Here is a 19,888-nt window from a genome sequence, read left to right on the forward strand (position 1 = left end):
TCTCCATACAGATCTCAGCAATCCCTACTCAAAGGCAAGTCTGTTGTAGCTACCATAAGAATAAATGCAGTAACACCTACACCTCCACCAAGCAGCACACAAAAGCTTTCTTCCTGCTTCACTTGCCTGGAAAACTCAGATAGAAGGAGGCTTGGCTCTCACAAAGAGCATATCAGCCACCTCACATGCAGCCTGTCTGTATTACACGCGGGTTCTTCTCTTCTAGGGACTCTCAGAAGAGGGTACAGCATCTTAAGCTATGAGCAGATTGTTTGTACTCTCCCTCTCAGCTGATTAACATAATCTGGGCATTTCTGTACTTGACCTTCATTATCCCCAAGTCAGTGTCTGGAATACATATTTACCACCAGCCACGCAGCTTGGTACAACTGTGCTCAGGGAAGAGGCAAATTTGGGTCCTGTACACACTTTGCCTCTGGCTTAAAGTGTCTTACTTACTTTCTCTCAAGAGGATGTTTTTATTGTATTTATTAACATTTCAAATGTTGTTCATGGGGGTGTATAATCAATGGGCATTAAGATGTTATAATCACAAAAGAACAAGAGAGGTAGGCAAAATAGACTAAGATAATAAAGGGAAAATAAATGGAAGGCTTACCCATATGCTAGGCTCACCTAGAGAAAACACCAGAAAAGGGGATCTCCAGACAAGATCCTTCCCCACTGGTAGCCAGCTCTTAAATAGGTCTAGGAGGAGCCAGGCTCCACCCCTTCCGGCAGCACAGCTGAATTGCCTTCACCTGTGCTCCTGTGGCTGACTCATGGCTCACCTCAGGTGATCAATCAGAGGTTCAGGCCGTGACTCAGCAGCTCCCATACAGGGGGGCAAGGCGGGGGAGACGTTTGCTTTAGTTTCAGGTTGAAACTTATCTTCTGTTGAAATTCCAGATGCTGGAAGCAAGTTACACAACAACAGTATTTTTCAGCTTAAGACAAAAAGCTAACAGATAAAGTAATAAGACAAATATAATAAAAACATTAAAAAAAAATGCATGGCCATTAATTTCAGTGAAACAAATAATGATAAAACCAGACAAAAAAAAAAAAAAAAAAGAACAAACAAACAAAAAAACCACAACAACCATTGATTTTGGTCTTAATCAACTTTGTTTGCATAAAGCTGCATTCTTGACAAAATGAAGGATTCTGCCTAAACAGCTGCTCTACCTGCTCTGGTTTCCCAAATTATTGCACGGCCAGGAGTTTGAACTGCAAAGATATGAGAAGAATGCACTTTATGAAATAAAGCACAATAATGAGGAAACTATAGTGCTGGGTTACCAGTGCAGGTTTTTCAACAGCTGCTGGTAAGAATGCCTTTCTCAAGTTTCCTCTCGCCTTAATCTTGCTCCATGGAGCAGGATATGTGAAGGAATACCAGTTGTGCATGAGGAGGCTTTTGGACTTTAATTTCCATCCAGGACGTTTTGGGTTGTGCTAGTGAAGGCTTCAGGCTAGGCTGTATTGGCTCCCATCACATCTTCCTCTGCCTCCTGAGAGCAGCTCAGAGGTGGAAGGAGAGACCTAACACAGTGAGGTTCAGCCAGCAACAGCTAGATTCCATATGGGTTATCGTATCTTCTGCCTCTTTTATTTGCCCATAATGGGAACTCTGGTTTAGTAACTGCATATTAAGCCCAGACACAAACAACTTAGATCATTCATGTGAAAATGGAATAATGACAGCCTTGCTTTGTACTTTTGCACTCACACAAGCATTTTTCACCAGAAGCTTTCAAAATCAGTAGGCTTCCACTTACATGTATCCCACAGAAATAGTGCTCTTCTTGTTACCCTAGAAATACATACATTTTTTCTTACATAATACAGAACAGTTTAAGCTCTAGAGTTCACAGTCTAAGTATACAGATTAGACAAGAGAAAGGTAAAACATCTTGCCAGAGATAAACGATGAGACAAAAACACTTCCACTCTCAGGTCCCACCACCACCCCTTGCTGGATCATAGAGTCTTGCACTGCTTTACTTTCTCCAGACATTTTCAGTGAAGCCATACTGAGCTGAAAGATGATTCTTTTGGGCCACTCACACTAATCTTAGCAGGCTTTATGACCTCTTGAAATAGTTTGTTGCTTTCTTTGATTTAAAACCAACAGAATTAATTCTTCAAGGGTAGAACACATAGGTTGCAAGAAGGAGATAAGGGTACATCTGCAACTAAAGGACTATTCTGACTATTTAAAGCTGTCTTACAGCATTAGCAAACATACAAAATCACTTGATCCCTCAGGCACCTCCACTGTACTTGTTTAGCTCTTGATGGCAACACACTCAGGGTTTAGTCAAATTCTGAAATCGACAAGCAGTTTCCCAGTGTGCTGCTTCAGTTCAAAGAAACAACTCAGACCCAGCCCACAGAAGCTAAAGAGGACAGAACCCCATTTTCCATGCTGTACCATAGTGTTCAGCACAAAGTCTGAAATGAATTATATGATAACCTGCATCCATTCTCATTGCAGAGCAGCACGGCAACCCTCTTAATGCTGAGTGGTTATTATTTGAATTTATTCAAATGAAAAATAGTTTGAAAAGTGTAACGGCTGGTGATTTTCATAGCTCATCTCTCAGAAAAAATAATTAGGACAACTAAAAGCATTTGGAATTTAGTCAATCTTTTGTCAAAAGGGGAAACATTACTAGGAATAACAAAAGTTTCTAGCTTTCAGTTCTGAAGCAGTAATTTCCTTTGAGGTAGACTTCTGAATAAAATTAACTAAATAGGTACAAATGGGGACAAAATCATAGAACAGTGAGCATGGAAGACTTCTTAGGACTGAAATATCTGAGCTTGATCTGTACAGGAGGGATCCCAAAATACAAAAAGCCATCATGACTCACATAGGGTGGTTTGCAATTTACCCCATATGCCAGGTTTGTGGGTTCAGGTTCACACACTGTTAAATAGCTCTCCCTTGCACACAGAGGATGGGTGACCCCGTGTCACAGCTGCCCCAGCTACCTGCAGATGTGCTTGTAGAAGAGCCTGTCTCAGAGGAAGGCAATTTCTGCTGGGAGGAGGATTTTGTCATGGCCAGATTGCCCTCTCCTCCTCATCCTCCCCCCCCCCCCCCAGGATGGTTTGAGATCTTTTTGTACATTGTCACAGCCAAAAGACACAGAAGCAGGTCCAGGAAGGAAACCAGAATAGCTGTCACAGCACTCAGTTCAGTCACTCCTCTGATTTTCCAGGCATTGCTCAGAAAACCATTTGAAGGAGGGCCCCTGTGGGCAACAGCGGGCTCTGGACCAGGCTGAGGCCAGATGTAACTCATCTTTCTGTACAGACACAGAGCAACAAGAGACAAATGTGAATGAGAAACCAAATTTCCTCTTGTGACACATTAAAAGAGTCCCTGTAAAAGGGGACAGAAACTATTCTTCTAATAGTTACCTTTTTATTACTTTTTTATCCTCCTCCATTAGAGGGGAAATATGAGGGAGGAAGGAAAAGAATGATTTTTTCAGCTTGTCATGCAGGCTGCCAGCCATTCCAGGCTGGTGGTGTCCCCAGGTCAGGGTGAGCATTCTTCTAGGAGTCACAGATAGAGGACTCCTAGAAGCCACTTGCAAATATTCCCCAGCACCTTACTGAAAAGTGCACGGGTCTCAAGAAGAGGGCAGTCATGCCAGCTTGTTGGGACAGGTCCGTCTACAAGTGCAGCCAACTCCTCTCGAGAGCTGGCAAAACTGAACAAGTCCCACAAACTGCTTTGGATCTGTTGAATTAGCATTACCAATGAAAAAATGATGTTGTGCTGGATAATTTTTCCTCAGGTCTTGTTGCATGATACAGATAACTAGAGAGTGGGGCAGTCATTATTATCCCATGCAAATATTTATACCATCTCACACAGGAGACACAGTAAGAACTTGTAGAATGAGCTCTGGAGACTTTGTCCCGCATGCTGTTATACACCTGTAGCACTAACACATGAATAGCTGAGTAGCAGGATAACACCAACTCCTGCAGAGGGAATGCGGGCAGAGATCCCACAAGTTATGCCTGAAAAAGAGCTGATTGAGGTTGCCAAGTTTTGTCCGTGTGTAAATTTACAGTTGGTGGCATTTTCCACTGTGAGTATCATTGTTAAGATTTTAGAATTGGATTGTAAAAAAAAAAAAAGCATTTGACTGAAACTTGCCATTCAACTTCTCACCATCAGAGTATCAGAGTAAAATACCATTCTGCACCAAGAATGAAAGGAGAAAGAGACAGAGAGAGAGAGAGAGAGAGAGAGAGAAAACAACAACATTTAGCAGGTTTTAAAATTATGCAGATATTTTTAATGGCTTTGGAGTATTCAGACACTCACTCATATGTCAGAAAACAGATTTGATTTATAGGAATGACATTTGGCAGAGCAATTAATCCATACTATGTTCTAATCGTGTTTGGTACTAGGAGAGGAAAAAAAAGTCAAACTTAGGTTTAAAGCTGACTGTGCCAGGAATTATTTTCAAAGAAGGCTTAGAAGGCTTTTTAGTAAGCTCAAGGACAAAATCTGGTCTTTTATTCTTTTTCTCCTCCACCACTCAACATGAGAATAAAGCCTGCATCCCATTTTTGAGTTGAAACAGTTAGACCTTGTCTCCATTGGAAGTGAAATGGGAGTCTGGATCTCTTTGGATCTCTGCTAGGTAGAAAAACCCTCTTTTCCACATTATTCCTCAACTTCAATGAGACTGTCTAAATGAAATCTTGGGAAGGAAACTATGGATGGTTCCTTAACAAAAACTCCATGTTTCATCAGGCAAAGCAGGGATTTGCCTTTGTGTGAATGCCATTTGAGGCACAGGTCTTGTTTTGTTAGAATCAAACTCTGATATGCCTCTAGTTTGTCTGCAAGTTTTCCATTTGTGACATGTTTCCAGAGATAGAAATATTCAGTTTATCACCTGGCACTGATTAGAGCTCTACCACCAGAGCATTTACACTTGGCTAAGGGGGCTTCTCATTCCCCAAAGTGCAGAGCCACTACTTCAGGCACCTATGGTAGCTTCCATACAGCAGAAGCCCATGCCCTAGGCTGCAGCTTCCCTCCTGTGTGCAGGGTGGGACCTTCCTGGGACCTTGTCTCAGGCCCTGGAATCCTGTATCCCCAAAAGGGGTGTTCTGCTGAGACCGAACAAGCTTACCTAGGAGGTACAGCTGGGCTGCCACTTGGCCAGCAGGTTTTCCGACTGTTCTTGCTCCTCTTGCTATGTCCACAGCTGCTGACACCTTTCTTGTGCTGGACTGGTTTTGTACAAGCATGAGCCTCTGTTGCTTTTACTCCCATCCCTGACATTGATTTCTGCAGGGAGAAAAAACAATCCCATGTTTATCATCCAGTGTGACAGACATAGCCATTAGGAAAAGCTTCTCTGACAAATCCATTAGAGAATACAAGAGCAAGCACTACTACATGGTCGCTTTTCACTTACAGACTTTGCAGAAGCTGCGAGTTAGCTCATGCAGTAACTGCACCATGTCCAACACAGCACTAGCGCCAGTATGCCAGAAAAAAATCTCTCCTAGAGCCTATTTTGTCTCAGATCTTTCAGAATTAAAGCTGACAGCTGTTCCACAAAATACCAACGCTGGATATCTAATTGAATTTGAACCATGGATTGCTTTCTACCAGTGGCTGGGCATTCACCAACAGACCCAAAAACTCTAGCTCTTCATGTGACTTTTCTCTTGTTTTTGTTGTTGGTTTAGATTATTATTTTTAAAACCACACCAATTCTAATAACACCGCTTCATATCCCGACTCTTGCTTAATTCATTCATAGATGAAAACCACACTCCCTCCAGAATAGCTTTAAAAAGTCAAGCTTACACTTTTAAGGCAAATAAATAATTATTTTAGCAGATTGGCCTTAACACCTGCTGTGAAGATTACAAAACCACTCACATTCTACCTATAACTCAATTTTCTCACACTCATAACTCAGAAAATATTTGCCTCTGGGTTTAATAGCTTCCATATTCTCTTCTGTCTGAAGATGTATCGTTAAATATTATTACTACTGGAGGTATGTTTGGGCAACGTCTTTGAGCCGTATTTGAATTAAAGGGAGAGAGAAGAAAAATTCCAACCAGATGCACTATTTTTGGAAGATGACTACAAAGAACAGCTGGCCTAAGCTAGCTTCTGCTGAAAATTATACCTCTAGGAAACAGCAAGGTAAGAGAGAAAAATTCAAAGACACTGAGGAGTGATTTTGAGACACGGTGTAGGAGCCACAGAGCCAAGAGCCAAGCACTGACCCAGCCCTGCACAGGTCTGTGCCCACTGCCAGCCTCACCCTGCTATCCCAGGCAGGCCAGTCCCGCAGTGCCGAGGGCAGCCCCGTGCTCGCTTTGCCCCCTCCCCACAGCCAGCTTTTATTTAAGTGCAGGCTTTGATCTCAGCTGGTGCTGCAAGCCACTCGCTCCACTTTCACTACGTAAAGGCAGCTGGTGGGTGGATTACCCAAGGCATGGATTCACAGATGACTTACAGTGCAAACACTGACAAAAAAAAAAAAAAGCCGCAAAGTAAATTTAGGGTATAATCACCAAATGTGGCATTTCAAGTGCCCTGCATTTTCCAGGGGAACATCTCAGGCTGTTGCACTCCCACACAAGTTGAAACTGGAGCAAAGATCCCAAAGCTAGCAATCCTACATGTGCAAGTATCTGGCGCCTGACCTGCTCAGCTGAGTCAAGACATAGGCTCTTATTCACTTCACTGGGCCACATTTCTACCTGAACTTGAAGTCCAATTAATATACTTTCACATAAAATAGAGTATTTTGCCGTGAAAACATTCAGTTATATCTTCCTGAAGCTTTATCTCAGATTTGATAGTTAATTGGTGCTTTTTCCTTGCGTTGACAGAGACAGACAGCATCTGAGTAGTCATTATTTCTCACACAAGTACACAAAACTGTAAGTGTTTCAGTTTTGATGTTACAACCGCTCACTGTCACCTCAGTATCTGCTGCTGCCAGTTATTCCCTCACAAGCTCTTTGTCAGAGCGCTTATGTTTCTGCTGGAAGGCTTTCAAGTTCTCTTTGTGAGCTGAAATCCACATCGCACACATGCATACAGGCATGCACACACTCTGCTGTAAATATCATAAACAAATGATACCACAAGCCTTTTCAAAGCATCCTAAAGAGCTCTTCTCTTTCACAAGAAAATGTACATAGATCTTTATGAGGAAGCCTTACACGCTGATTTCTTTTTAATAATAGCAAATAGGTGTTTCCTGAAAGCCTGCGTTCTATTGAAGAAACACACTCCAGACTTCAGATGTGGCAGCATGTGGGTATTCTCTCTCATTTTAGAACTCAAGTTGCTATAACAACCTACGGCATCTGCTCATTCCAGTACCTAAGTGTCATTTTTGTTTTGTTCTTTCCTTTTGGGACTTCTATTCTTCTCAAGTCAAGTGCTTTGCTTTGGTTTTTATTTAAGGAGCTAGCTTATGCTCCAATGTCTATATGTAGAATGAGCTGAAAGAAGACAAAATCTGTGCTGAAAAGATCACAATTTCCAGAGAGTATCTGGCTGGGTGGGATGAGTTTAGGGCTGGGCCCAGCTCCTGACAAAGTGAAGATCCACCAATTCCTTACATGAACTTGAAATTAAGTTCTACGACACGTGAAAGGGGAGAGATCTCTCATGAGTAATGGACAAATTATGGACACTCCCAAGCAGCTAGAACAAGAGGCAAGAGATGGAAATCCGGCCTTGCCTCTAACTGACTCAACCGCTTTCCCCTCTATTTTTTCTTTTACCTTGTTTGATTTTTAATGAAATGGACATTTTTTCCAGAAGAAAAAAAGAAACGAAATGTTTTTCATTCATACCAGAGTGAGCAGGAATGCCACTTAGACAATGCAGTTTGAGTATTGGTTAGCTGCCCAGGTTTCTTGTTCCACCAGGCAGCACTCCTTGTGAACAGGAGCTTGTTACTGCTGGATACTCTTTCTGTGGTGCATCACAGAAGGTGCAGCCCAGCTACCATGTCAATGGAACTGCAGATGGGGTTCATATGAAATAGACAAAACGCTAGCTTCGATGGAAATATCTCTGTTTTAAGATGAAACTTTTTTCCTGTCCATGTAAGTCACACCCACTAAAATCTGTTATCCACCTAAAATGCTTTTTACAAAAGCATTTGGATTTTCTTATCAGCCCAGTTCCAAAATGTTCTACACTCAATCAGGAGATAACTGTGCTGGGCTTACACAGGTTTGTGCAGTCCTCTTATTAATGGTTTGTCAGGAACCAGGAAGGGAGATGCCTGAATGGCATTAGGCTGTGTATGCTCAGTCTCTCAAAAGTGATGGAAAACACAGACAATGCTCTACTGAGCAACTGGCTGCCATTTGCAAATCTGCACACAGATTACTTTTAAGTGAACTGAGGAACAAGCTGCCCTGTCCTGACCCAAACACACCTCTGAATTCTCTGCACCAATACACTGCTGAGGGGTGTGCCCAGAGCTGTTGATAAGGTAGGATTTGCAAGGTTTTAGCTGCAACATGAGCTTTTCAGGGAGGGAGCACAAACTCCTTGTTGTCTCATGCAGCTGTCCCTGCCTGCAAGTGAATTTGCTAGCAAAGACAGAGCATACAGCTAATGAGTGACCTGGGCAATGGGCACAGCTAAAGCAGTGGCTTCAGCCTTGACCACTCCGACTCAAACAGCAAATATTCAGGGCATGAGTTCACAGGGGCCAGCAGGCATAACAGCAAGGAAGGGTGAGCCACACAGATGGATGGAAGATCAGAAAGATCTCGGATTGGGAGTACGCTTGTGGAACAGGAGAAGGCTCAGAGCCATCTGAGAGCACAGATAGCCTTCACAAGAGGCAATCTGTGAGAAGTGTGTTCTCCCACAGCTCTCCCTGGTCTTGTGCCACAACCTAACCATATCGTTCTGAATCTACTAAGGAGAGCTAGATGTTGGCAAGATGTTTTCCACCTTGCGTAAGGACTTTCAGGGCCAACTTACTTACTTTCAAGTAATCCAGTGCCACGAAAGCTCCCATGAGGGGCAAGCAACCTGGTTTCCCAGTTGTCTCAGGAAGCACAAGATGATTTTCTCTGAAATCACACCTTTCTCCTTCAAAGCTTCTGTGTATATTTCGTAACTTTTACATATGTCATTTCTGTACGACAGCCACAGCTCCCACCTGGAGTTTTACAACATTGTCCACATGTTACCTTTCGGGCAGGATACAAATGTGTTACTGATACTATTTTTGCACTTCAGAGAGAAAGTGAGAGAAAAAGAAAGCAGAAGGAATGGAGTTGCGTGCCAAGTGCCAAACTGTGGCTCACCTTGCACTGAGAAAAAGAGAATGCAGAAGATCCGCCTTCCCCATTACTTGGCAAACAGAGAAGGGGTCTCTTTCTGGGCACAGGGACAAATACCATCCTGAGCTGCCAGCAGCCACATTGCCGGTCAGACTGGGGAGGGCACAGCCACTCCCCACCCCCAGCAGTCACGGTAGCCACAGAGGCTCAGCAGATGTGGTGCAGTGACACTCGGGCGGTGCCGAAGGCTGTGGCAGGTCTCAAGTAAGAGCAGGAGAAGCCATGAGCAGACCACGCTGTCAAGAGGGGATTGGTCACATTGTGCCTCTTCACCACTTTTACTGCTGCGGTGCCTCTGCGCTCTGCCATGAGACCCACACACTGCACTTCCTCAATTAACACGGGAGAAATGACGTGGGTTGTTTCATTCTCTCCCCAGATGCAATATGACGGGAGCAGTCGATACAGCGCAAGGAGGCCTAGCTGCATGGAGAGGCACTCCATGAGTGCTGCTGGGATGGGGGCAGGAAATCCAGCAAGGCACACGCAGCTAGCGTGGGCCTTCATTGATCCACAGCCTTCACACTGACAGTGCTTTGTTTCTTTCTGCAGTCTGAAGGCAGAAAGCACACGGGTCCTTTCCTCATGTTTCCAGCACAGGTAAGATCCCTGTGGAAGTAATGGAAACAAGTACAGAAGCACAACACCAACTGTAACTATTGCAGAGATCATGTAATGCAAAGTAAAAGCGGAAAAGGGGGCTCTGAAGAGGATTTCAGTGCTCAGATAGAGGTCTCATTTAAAAACCCAAATAGAGTGACAGCTCCCGATCAAGAGCCACAGAATGTCTGCAAGCAGACTTATCCGTCAGGCACTTCCCAGTGGTACCAGTCCTCATCCTTGTAGACAAGCAAGCACAAATGTTTGTGAGTAGAACAATAAAACAGAGCTAAGAAGTGAAAGCACTTCCAACACTCATGCACTCAGTTCTGTTATACAGGATGGTGACACTCTTTTACTTTCCTTCAGTCTTTCCCCGTGTTGCTTTAAATCAGCACAGGTTAGCCTTGCTATGCTCATTCACATCAGCTGAAGACTTGCTGTTCAGTATAAAAAGTATGTGATAAATCATTACGCCATTAATCTTAATTAAATAACCCTAATAAACCATTTAGACATTCCCAAAGACTGGCTGTTGGAATTTGAGGACTTCTACATAGTGCAAGACAAATTCACATCTAGTGGAAAACGGAGCCACAAACTTTTTTTCCTGCATGCTTATTCAACTTGCAAAAATACTACTGTGACCAAAAGATAGCATCTGAATACCTTAAATGGACACATTTATTTCTCATTCGCTTTACCAAGAGTTTTTCTTACTGATTTGGGTAGAAAAGAGTCCATGTTGACACTTGTTCATTCAGCAACTTACTCTGAAACTCAGAATGAACTGAATGCCACTCTGAAACCTGAGTGGGAGATAATACAGCTACAGTCAGACTTTTTGTTACATAACACTCTGATTACAGTGACTTGATCTGACCCAGAGACTTCATTCCTGGGTATAGGTCACAGACAAATGAAATATTAGGACAATTCATCACAGACGTGGCAGCTACAACCATAAATATTAAAGTTCCTCATGAAAGGTTCAGTAAATGTTGTCTTGAAATCTCCCTTTTGAAGCTTTATTTTATACTCTAGTACTAGATATTCATTCTTGAGCTATGGATTGAATCCAGAAAAGCCTATCAATGTCCTGGTCGCACCTCTGCACTGATATTTAAAAACCATAGATTTAAAATGTCAGTTCACTTCTCTTTCTGTGGTGAACTAAAATCCTGGTGACAAACGTCCTGATAAATATGGCTGCTCTCCGAATTATCATCCAGAACATGGTATCAAACCCACTGGAGATTTTGGGGAGGTCATATGTGCTGGGAGGAAGGTGTTCCCCACCAATTATCAGACAAAATTACAAATCTGCATAAAGCCCAGGTACCACGTTCAGCTCTCTGCAGTACGGTTCAATGGTGTTCCAACCTGGACTCTTCCATATGTGTAAACAGCCCCTTAATAATTCTTCTGCAACTTGGAAAAGAGAACATAAGATAGTGCTTGTGTTCCTCAGGCAGGCTGGGACCAAAAGCAGACCAAGAGATGTTTAAAAGTATTTTCATCAGGCAGCAGCATTTCCAGCTGTACCACTAACACTGTTCAAAATGGAAAGCAATTTTCTTCTTGGCACCATTTCAGAAGATTTAAAACGCATCATTCTAATTACTGCCTGACAAATAATCCTGGAATGCTAGCTAAGAAGTTTGCAGTGCAGACAACAAATACATTATCATCAAAATGGTATACTGAACTTTTTATGATATCTAATGTCTCTAGGTTATGAATGAGTGAAAGCATCCTGTGTCACTGATGGAGATATAGCCCTCTAGCACACAAACTGAAGGTTCAAATGCTGGTGTGCCACAGTTCCAGGCCCAAAGTCCTTTTTGTAGAGAACTTTGTAAGTTTAGAACAGTTGCCAAATCTGTCTTCTGACTACTCCTCGTCATTCTCTATGGTTATTTCATTCGGTAATTTCAGAAATTCATAGAATTCCTCCACATTTAATTGACGCTTTGCAGTTCTGCTAGTTACAGAACGACTGCCTGGTCTCAGAGAGGTCAGAGTTTCCTTTGTTGAGGCCACATGTCGATCTGTATGTGCTTGTAACTATTCAGACTTCTTCAGAGGTCCGAATAGTTCCTTTTTTCTCCTCTCCACAGATTCCTGGCAGTGATTGGGATCTCCCTGCTCCAAAACATCACCAGGAACTTCATCCTCCTCACAATAGAGCCCTGCTTTTGCAGTCCAGGGGGTGCAGGCTTCTGTAGGCTTTGGCTGTGAGTGCTTTGGTTGTTGGCTAAGGGGATGCCTGTGCCAGCTTTTCAGAGCATCGCCTCTCACTAGCAGGAGGCGCACACTGCATGCACAGCTGATTTAAAGCAGGCTAGTCCAGGTTAGTAGGTGTGATTCTTATGACAGAAGATCAAAAGGGAAGTTACAAGAAGTCAGAAAGGAAGATTATTATGTGCCCCTTGTCCTCACAATGCAGATGCCCAGTACAGGCACAACCTCAGTAACATAACTGAAGGCTGTGCCAACTGTAGGCACCTCTGGCAGTAACTGCTTATCACAGAGGCTAGCAATGTGGGCTGATTGCGAGGTATTCCATAAATTTAAGCCACCCCTTCTCTCTTTTTTCTCTTTTAAGAAATAGCTATTTGACATAAACATCTTTGTTTGGCATATCGCTAGGAGATCTGCTGCTAATTATAATGCTGAACCCAGATGCTGGTGGAGGAAATTAATCTACGTCCTGCGCAGTTTGTTGGGCTTGTTTTAGTAGGTTTGCCAAATATTTAGTGAAACCCTCATCTGACTTTTATTATCTGGAGATAGATATTAAAGGGCCAAATACTGTTCCCATTCTAACTGGTGTAAATCTAGACAGCTCCATGGAGGGAAATAAACATAGTCACATTACTATGGATTTACATGACATTAGTCTAGGTTTACAGTACTGTAAATCCTCACAAGTGGAACTAGGAAGCTAAACCACAAACACTCTGCCATCTAAACCTGGGCTTTCCTCCTAACAGCCAAAAAGCAGAGTTTCAGTCCTGAGCAAAATGCCAGTATTCAACATCTACTGCTACATCGGCGTATAGAAATCACTTTTATTTAGCATCCTGGACTACACTTGAGGAATAAGTGACACCGAAACAGCTCTGTTCAGAAAGGCAAAAAACATTTCATCAAGCAGTTCAAGAGATAAGCTGCTCCAGGGGCTAAAGAGCCTGCTTTTCCTCCTTGGCCCGGGTTCCCCACTGCAGCCCAGTTGCAGAGGAATACAGCAGTGGGAAAGCTGGAAGGGGAACTCCAGGGTGAATGTTGGTCTCAGGCCCATGGGCCTGGGGAGCTTATCTGGGCCCCCAAGCAAAGCATTTCCGTCCTACAAGGCCAAATGGTCGAACCAAACAAAGCAGAAAATATGTAGCTCAGCTACAGAAGAGACAACTTCTTGGTGGAAAACTTTTGTTAATGGCCTTCTTCCACACCCATTTGTACAAAATCATATTTTCCTGCTGCAAAACTGACAGGGAGGGAGCCACCACAATATCTGGTATTCCCCACACAGAAATGTAAGCTTTCTTCAAATGTGTTTGACTCTAAGCTTCAAGCTAGCTTAAAAAAATAAAAAGAAAGAAAAATAACCTTTAAACCCCAAATCCCTGAAGTCAGCATTCCCCACACAGAAGCAGATGCATGTTGTGAAAAATGTATTTTCTGTGAGAAATAAAACTGACAGAAAACTTCTCACCCTGCTTTCAGACAAAACTGAGTAAGCCAGAGGAGCATCCCTGGATGCCGGCTGACATTTAAGGCAGTAGTATCAATTGAGCAAGACAGACGTAGGCAGGAAGTTTTCTAGGACAGAAAAGTCCTCTGCTCTTATTTTCTGATGTTGGTCCACAATAGCAGAGGTGAATCTTGGTGGTGTAGCAATAGAAGTTGAACCTTCCCCCCATATTCCATTACATGCTGTTGTGTGTGCCAGAGGGCAGCAGAGGGGCAGTCTGACGGGGTGTCTGACATGGAAGCCATCTGCGTATGAAGCAAAGGTGTGTCACTGAATTCCTCCGTGTGGAGAAAATGGCACCCACTGGCATTCAGTGACACTTGCTGAATGCTTACGGAGAAAAACAGTGGATGTCAGCAGGGAGGGCTGGGGTGCATTTCAGCACTGATGACAGCCACGTGAAACACAAACACATTCTGGATGGCCGTGCAAATTTTTTCAATTTGCACAGCTTGATCCATCTGTAAAGTTTTCATGCATACGTTTTCTTTACGTCTGATGCAGTGATATTTCACCAAATGTGTTGCCAGCAGCAATTGCATCATCTTCTATTAATTTTATAAATTTATTTTTTTGAATTAACCATTGCTGGAGGGCCATCAGTAGCTGTACAAGATACGATGACAAACGCTGAATAAAACCACTTTTATGTAGTTCCTACTGCTTCATACAAATGAAGATATTTAGCAGTGTCTTTCAATGGCACCAAAGAAGCCACTTCTTCAGTGACAGTATGCTTGTTACCAATAACCAATGAAAACAGCAAGTTGAGCTGCAGCTGTACCATCAGTACTTTCAGCTGTTGCCAAAGCAAACAATTTGATATTCCCAGCTTTACTTTCCACACTTCTCTGATAGATGTTCCCTTGTTTTTCAATACACCTGGTGTGAAAAACTGATCTCAGAAAAATCCATGGGCTTTTTTGTCAGGACGAATCATATCTGCCATGTTTACCATCATTACTTAATAAACTCACCATCAATAACTGTTTTTGTTTTTTGTTTGTCTGTTTTTCAGCCAGATTTGCTACCATATATCTAGCTTTTATAATAAAAGTCTGCTTGAGTTGCCGGGGCAGGAGGGCTGGTCCAGGCTGCATGTGACCCCCAGGATGTGGGTCGCACTTGCCCAATCTGTGGCACTGACAGTGCATCATTAACTGTATTTACCCTGTTAGAAAGCCACTTATAAGGAAAGGGCTGCGTCCTGTGACTGGGAGAGCAAAACTGCTTCCTGCTATGAGAAGAGATGGAGGGAAGGGAGCTTTGCACTTAGCCTGTCACTAAGAAACAATTTCCCATTTGGAACAGGCTGCAGAGCGCAACTCACAAGCTAAGAGATCCTCAGGGATCAAAGCAAATTACAGGAGCCTGAGGCTAGCTGTACAAACTGAGCAAAGTCTGGTTCTCAGTCTGACAGTAATTGAGTGGGACAGATTTTAGGCAAAACAAGTTTCCCATACCCTGCTTTGCACTGCACCTAGGAGTCCTCCATGCTTTGTTCCTGTCTAAGCAAAGTACAGAGCAGATGAGTGAGTTCTTGTTCAAGGGGATCTTCTTGTACAGCACACTGGAAGGCACTGCCTCCAAATACATCCCTTCACAATATTTATTGTCTCTCTTACGTCCTCTTCCTTTGATATTCTCTGTGGAGCTGTTTGCCCCCTGAGTTGCTCTGCATTTTGCCAGCACTACACCGGTTTAAATTTCAAGTGCCTTTCCCAAGGTAGGAGGGGCAGAAATAATTTGCTACATTAGTAGACAGGTTAAGTATCTTCCTATGCAGCAGGGAAGGCTTAACCCTTCTGACAGATGTGTCTGAAGCAGCAGAGGGTACATTCACCTTTGACGGGGGGTTGGAGTGCTCCAGTGCTTTGTGTACTCTTTTGGGCTAAAGCAAACACAACATAATTTGCCTTTCTGCAGCATGGTTCCAACTTAACCTAGAACTTGGCAAAACAAAACAATGCTAATAAAGCAAGCATGAAGGAAATCTGAATATTCATGATCTACACAGCAGTATCTTACACACTGCTTTGGATGGTGAAGTAAAAATGAGACCTTAGACTTACATTATTCCACTAAAAGCCTAGCTACACAGGACAAACATGAGAACCCTGGTGAGAAATGAGTTCTGTTACCTGAAGCTCAATGCCATACTAATGCAATTCTGAGGCTTATTTTAAAAACATTTTGGCTTGTGTCTGCTTGCAATACTCCATGTAAACATACCTGACAGTGAATGTCTAACACTGATAGAGAGAGGGTACCAAGCACCTGACCCAAAGCAGCTCTGTCTGATCAGCGACCCAGACTTAGGATGAATCCAGATGAAATTAACAATTTCTGTTTGGTTTTGATAGTTGTATGGGAGCTGCTGAGTCACGGCCTGAACCTCTGATTGATCTCCTGAGGCGAGCCATGGGTCACCCAGAGGAGCACAGGTGAAGGCAATTCAGCTGTGCTGCTGGAAGGGATGGAGCCAGGCTCCACCTCTCCTAGACCTGTTTAAGACTGTTTAAGACTACCTGAAATGTTTGCCTGTCTAACAACTGCCTTTAAACAGTAAGTATGAAATATTTCTTAGATACTGTACATATCTCATCTGACAAACAGCACAGTTTAAGAGAAAGGAAATAAAACTACATCCTGCTGAAATTCTTGCTAAACTGTGATAAACACCAAAACTTGGTCCTGGTTGTGGAAAGTGTGCCTGTTTAAAAAACCATAAAACACATGCATGTCTCGCTGCAAATCAGTGGGAAAAGAGAACACATTTGAAGTACTGGATCAACAGCTGACCTGAAGAACTTCAGCAAAGCAACAAAGAAATGGCTTGCTCAACAGTTTTGTCTGAGTAAGAGAAAGACTTTTGTGAGAAAGACTGAGCACATTCCCTGAGCATTAGTGTGTTGAAGAGTTTGGAAAACCAGCACGGCACTTTGCCTGCACTGCAGCCTGGGGCAGAGAAGCCCCAGGCTATTCTATCTTATGCCCCTTACATTCATAAACAGAGCTAGGGTATAGAGGCTGCAGTTTACCACCTGGTCCAACTTCCAGTATGACGGGAAGGAGAGCCAGAGACAGCACAACCTCTCCCTTCTAAACTGCAACAGGATTTCCAGAATCACAGAAATCCCAGTAGAAATGTGGCTGCCCTACATTTGAGAGACCAACTTCAGGTGGGCAACCTGCTCTGACAGATTTTGCACTGACACGCCAAACTGTACTTGCTAACACTTCACATCAAGACGCAGGTGCACGCATAGATGTGCGAGCGGCAAACCAGGACTTCAAGTTGGAGCTGGATCCAAGGAAGCATGGGACACTGCCAGGGTTCGAACATGAGGCTTGGCTCTGGAGAGGATGGGAACCACTAGACGACACACTTCTTTGGCACAGGTGGAGCCCAACCCTAGAGATCTGGAAGACAACCAAGTACAGACAAGCCACCACAGCCGGTGTTCAGTAGAGCTTCGCACAAGCGTCCTCCCATAACCTTCTTGCTTTACAGTCGTTTGCATAGTGGAACAGCAGTGGCAAACTGCAGCATGGAGTAAGACTTTCAGACATCAGCGTGATATCTGGCCCTGTAGAATAATTCTTCATCAATGCAAATGTTGTCCGGTTGTCTTGTGGCATACTTTTGATTGTCAGCCAGTCCACAATGACCGCTATCAGTGTGGTAAGCTAATAGAGCTGACATGTTAACTCAGATTATTGATAGTGCCCTGTATCTAGTCCATTATAATCTCTGCCTAGAGATTGTGGAGTTCATAATAGCTAGCAATAAAATATTTTTGTCCATAAAGAAGGAAGATAATCACTGCACATAAACTTTGCTTAAAAATACTTAAAGTTTCTAAATACGTAATGCTTGTTCCAACTAATAAGGTATTGTTTCATAAAGAGTTCCTTGCACTGTCCTTTTAGTTACAAATCATGTTTTTTCAAGGACAACTAAATACAGAGTCATTTAAATTGCTGGCATTTATATCTCTAATAAACTGTAACCCGATAATCAGGGACTATAAAGGATTATTTTTTTTCTCTTACATTATCACGGAGCAGCTGTAAAAGTACAAAATCCACAGAGCTGTGTGTACCTAGTCCTGATGACAAACACAGAGCCTCATCCTTCTGGCCTGAGCAAAACCTGATAGACTGCCCCCCCTCAAGAGAAGTCTTAAATGGTTATTTCCCTCACATACTGAATTGCACTTCCTCCTTTCCCAAATCAGATACCAAGCTCCTCTGCCTCTTTGTTTTCAGGAGTGTTTGTTTTTTGCTTTACTCTTCCGGTGCTCAGCAGAGTAGCAACGCCCAGCGCAGCCCTCACATGGACACCTGGGAGGGGCTGGCAGAAGACCAGCTGCCTGTTTGACGTGGGTGCTTCAGGCGTAGGCATGTTCCTACACAAAGTGGCTCCTTTACTTCCTCCCCAAGACATATTTTATTGACCTATTTATTGTGCCTTCATTTCACTTCAGGTGAACAGAAAGCACCCTGTTTATGTGCACTTCCATAGGCACATCCAGCAGTAGCATGCAAATTGCACCATTACGAGGACACAAGGATGGCCTCACCGAGTTTACCCTGTTGTGCCCAGAAAGACCAGGTGTCCTTCTCCAAACATGAATTTAAATGCCATAAACTCTGGGCTGGGCAGCTGGATGAAAAGCAGTGCACTTCGCTGTGTTCATCCTGCTCCCACTTACCCCGAGTGCCAGACGCTATCCCCATTTTCCCCATACCTCCACACACTTCTCCTTCATCATTCCTTTCTTGAGTGCCCTCCTCCTTTTCTGTTGTCTAAGTTCAAGCCACGAGTTTATGAGAAGAGGGAAATGTCAGAAGGATGTACCCTGGGCCAAAACGGAGCAGGGACAGATGTGTCAGCAGGCATACGTGTCCTCACTCTGGGCCAGGCTGTGCTCCTACTAACACGGGGAATAGCAGGGCACCTGGCTGGGCTGCCTCCCAGAGGGACAGACAGCCCCTCACTGCTGCCAGGCTCCGCTGGCCTTCACCTTTCTTAAAGGGCAGGGAGAAGAGCATGCGCAAGCAGTATAAATAAATCCATGCAGAGAAATAATTAGACTTTCCTTGCAACAATACAAAGAATAGCAGAAACACAAGTCTTCAGTAATAAATTACATTTTTGGTATTGAACAGATTATAAGTGCTATGGAATTGAAAGTCAACATTTTCCTTCTATTCCCTAGTTCACATTTCCCTTACAATGGATAACTAATCACAGTCACCACATCCGATGCAGGGGACAAACAACCCAGCCTACAAGCCTTCAGCCCCGCAAGGAGGTGGCAGCAGAATGCAGGGTTTTGAGGAGGGGCCAAGGCACTTGAGGGAAGCCAGGGACAGCTGAGGTCTTGGGCACCTTTGCTACAAACAGCCTGCAGAATGGAGGCTGCAACTCTCAACCATCTGTGAAGCCAACAGCTCTTCTGTTGCAGTCTTGTTACCAAGGGTTTTACCCTTCCTCCACAGCAAAGTCAAGGGCCATTCATTCTGCTTTCTCTTAGTATCCTTTGATACCTGTACAGCTTCACTTAGCCCCAGTCTCATCTGGCACCTAGGAAAGCATGCCAAGCACAGCTCCGTGGGCTTTGTGCAGGCTATACCAGCACAAAGCACATGGACATTGCTTCAGGACCATGACGGGCTTTGATCCCCGTGAGCTCCTGTGAGCAAGCTCACTTGAGCAGGGATTCCAGCCTAAGTCTCCAGGGGCCTCAACTCTGCTCTGTCCCATCCCCCTGCAAACAGGGCTGTCAATGAAATTTCCAGCAAGAAAAATATATTGGAACTCAGAGGGAACCAAGGATTAATTAAATGCCCTATCAGATATAAAAGACATTTTCATGGTCCTGCAGAGGAAATTTCTGCAGTAAGGTTAAAACAAAAAAGTAATTGCCAAATATTTCAGAGGAATAATGCTTATAGATTGAGACTGACTCCCTTCTCTCGCCGGGCATAGAGAGTCAGCATGAGCCAAGGCAGAATCAGTTCCTGGGTCATTTTAAAGTACTGCCTTGCTGAACCGCTAAATAAGTGTGGCAAGTGGGTGGAAAAGCTATTGGTAGCAAAGAAATAATTTTGACTACCTGGTTG

At 43.6% G+C, this 19,888-nt stretch overlaps 1 long non-coding RNA gene across 2 annotated transcripts in view; it reads right to left on the reverse strand.

Annotated features, from left to right (window-relative positions):
• The window catches only part of LOC122162346, a 223,795-nt gene that overhangs the window by 169,292 nt on the left and 34,615 nt on the right, over positions 1 to 19,888 (reverse strand). Inside the window, exon 2 of one of the 2 annotated variants that reach the window (XR_006169480.1) lies at positions 5,178 to 5,335. This is a non-coding gene — a long non-coding RNA (uncharacterized LOC122162346). Of the gene's footprint in view, positions 1 to 619; positions 684 to 5,177; positions 5,336 to 19,888 lie in introns of those variants that run through there. The other variant, XR_006169481.1, reaches the window with a different exon arrangement.

Source organism: Centrocercus urophasianus, unplaced genomic scaffold (assembly GCF_019232065.1).
Source record: "Centrocercus urophasianus isolate 14NV4802_14NV808 unplaced genomic scaffold, USGS_Curo_1.0 seq_20, whole genome shotgun sequence".
NCBI lineage: Eukaryota > Metazoa > Chordata > Aves > Galliformes > Phasianidae > Centrocercus > Centrocercus urophasianus.